The sequence below is a fragment of the Hordeum vulgare genome, chromosome 3H (genome assembly GCF_904849725.1).
Source record: "Hordeum vulgare subsp. vulgare chromosome 3H, MorexV3_pseudomolecules_assembly, whole genome shotgun sequence".
Lineage (NCBI taxonomy): Eukaryota > Viridiplantae > Streptophyta > Magnoliopsida > Poales > Poaceae > Hordeum > Hordeum vulgare.
The window spans coordinates 219,401,697-219,404,572 of NC_058520.1; the positions used below are offsets into that span (position 1 = coordinate 219,401,697).

The 2,876-nt window shown below is 39.2% G+C and overlaps 1 long non-coding RNA gene across 3 annotated transcripts; it reads left to right on the forward strand.

Moving 5' to 3' along the window:
* The first annotated feature begins 742 nt into the window (after positions 1-742).
* Positions 743-1,744, forward strand: LOC123443555. Of its 3 annotated transcripts, XR_006630717.1 has the most exons (4): positions 743-1,114; positions 1,214-1,339; positions 1,427-1,453; positions 1,609-1,744. It is a non-coding gene; the product is annotated as an uncharacterized LOC123443555 (long non-coding RNA). The 3 variants fall into 3 exon arrangements; XR_006630715.1 differs by lacking the exon at positions 1,427-1,453 and having other exon boundaries at positions 744-1,114; XR_006630716.1 differs by lacking the exon at positions 1,609-1,744 and having other exon boundaries at positions 744-1,114; positions 1,427-1,602.
* The last annotated feature ends 1,132 nt before the right edge of the window (positions 1,745-2,876 follow it).

Here is a 2,876-nt window from a genome sequence, read left to right on the forward strand (position 1 = left end):
TTATGAATATGATAAAAAAAATTATATAATTTCTTAAAATAATAATGTTTTCTTTAGACACATCATTTGAGATTCACGTGGTTCACATTTTAATTATATACAATAAATAGATTAAAAGTCATTTAACATTTACATAATAGCACACACCAATGTAAAATGTATAATTTTGACATGAAAAATATGATGTATTGTTTTTGATACAAAAAAAGTAGATTGCCATGAACATGTGTATTGATAGTTTATTCTCTTGTTAAGCAACACCACTACTTATGTTAACCCATTTATGTTAGTTTTGCATGTTATCTCAAACTCACATGATACAATAATGTAGTTTGTTCCACTAGATGTGATAAATAATAATAATAATAATAATAATAATAATAATAATAATAATAATAATAATAATAATAATAGCTTTTCCAACAATGCGAGATCGAGTAATTAATACTTTCTATTGAGATAATTCATATCTTAATTAAATAAAAAAAAGTGTTCTCAACAACAGGAGTGGTTTGAAAGGAAATTAAAAAATATATATAACTTTTTTTGAGCAATTATTTTTGAGTCAGCTACAAACAACTTTGTTTTTAGAGGAACAAATAACGTTTTTCAAGGGGAAGGAAAAGAAATAACTATAGGGACTACACATAACGTTATGGGCTGAAAACTTTCTAAATCCAAGATGTATGCACACTTGAGCCACCCCAGCAAGACCCAATACGTTATAAACCTCCTCTCCCACACAATCCTAACCCTAGTTCCCAGCCCCCTCTACCCTTGCTCTCTTTCCTGCCCCGCCGCCAGCCTCCACCTCCCTCAGCGCCACCCATGCCCAACCACCGCGTCCAGATCCACGTCCCCCTCCCCCAGCACCACCCGTGCACGACCACCCGCTTGACCTCCTGCGTCCCCTCCTCCTCAACGCTTGCACCACGATGGACACCAACATCGTCGCCCTCACAGCCGCATCGAAGAGGAACACACTCGTCTTTGACGCCGAGCAGGACCTCCCGGTCGCGTACTCCAAGTACACGCCGGAGCTCTCCGAGAAGCTTGCTGCCAAGCGACATCTTTAGAGTCGTGCGCTTTGGCGGATCCCTCATCAGGCCGTCAGGTTCGTCCCCAGCACGTCCTTCTCGTATGTGTTCCCTGTCTGTAAGGGGGATCTTGAATCGCGTAACGATCCCTGATTTAGTTTTGGTCTCGGTTGAAGCTGAAGGACTGGTCGTACGTGAACTGAGTGGATCGGAGAAATTGGCAGTTGTTCTTGGTGGATGAGAGGGTCATGAGCATGAGTACTGTACCTACAAGGTCGTTCCATATGGTTTGTTCTCCCAAGGTATTCCCACGTTCCCAGTCATGTGATTGCCGATTCTAGCAGTTTTAAGATAGGACATTGATTCTTAGTTGCTCAAATGCACTCCAGTTCCGCTCACAACCCGACGAACTACAAGTTAAGCTCAATACTCTAATTGCAAACTTCTGCAACTCAGGGCAATCATCTCCATACGAATCCCACCAATCAGCTGGCTTTTTTTTAGTTCTTGTCAAAATAGCTGATTGCATTCCAAATAGGCCATCAGCATTCCTAAATGAATCAATGTGCAGATCTATCTTGACCCTTTCATCTAAATGCGGAACCATCTTTTCAAGACAAGTGTACAAGCCACGTTTTACTTCAGCAGGCTTGAAGTTATCACCATAGTGGCATTGTGGATTCAAATAATATGCAGCAGCATGCAGAGGTCTATGAAGCTGTGTACGCCATCTTTCATCAATTATATTGAATATTGGAGTGTAGCTGATGAAAAATAAATAAATGGTGAAACTTAACTATAATAAGATTATTAAGATAGCATATCTATAAAGCTACAGTTATGAATTACTAAGTCAGTACAATAGCGTACCTTTTCTTGACATTATTAAAATTTTGTTTTATTTTATTTTTTGCACAATCCATCTCATCATAGCTCAATGGCATTGCCGGCTTCTCATCTGAATCCACCAATCGAAGAACTTTTATAACTGGGAGTGCAACCTTCAGACATGTGGCAACATTAGGCCAAAACCCACGACTATCCAAAATAATTCCTTGAACGACCTTACCTTCTGCAGAATTAAATCTACCACCCCTCCACTTGGTTGAAGTGAACATATTGATCAATGCGCCCTTGTGTTCATGCAGACAACCCAAAGTCAAATATGTAGTAGCAAATCTTCTCACTACTGGCCTAATTAAATCCTTTCCTCCAGTGAATTCTGTCAACCAAGTAAGCAACATTGTTCTAGAATAAATATAGGTAGTGATTTTTCTGCCCTTTGTAATTGTTGTTTGATGCATCTTAATTTTCTTTTCAAAATACTTAAGAATTAAATCAATACAATGAGCTGCACATGGAGTCCAAAATATTTTTTTCCTCTTTTCCATCAACAGCTCACCACCTGCTTTATAGTTAGCGGCATTGTCCAGCAGGCTACACCAACACGTTAGGTTTTTCCCTGGCTACTTGACAGTTCTTGGATCGATCCCTAATACATATGCATCATATGATTGATCTTCAATTCTAGGCTGAAGGTTCAAAGCAGTTCTCAGAAATCATGGCGAGGCAAAGACATTGAAGATGGATTAGCCGATGCAAGCAACTGCCAATGGGAAAACTAATTGCGAGCATTGCAGGTCAAATCCTCCACTTCTGTTGTAGTTTCCTTCAGTTCCTGTAGTTTCCTCCTGTTCATTAGTACTACTGTACCGTATCTTATATTTATCTGTTTAGCCTTCTTGCTTTTAATTCGTGAGTTTGTTGATACTTTCCATACCGCTCCATACTTTATAAGCATAATCAGCTGACTGTAATACACTGGGTACATCCAAATTT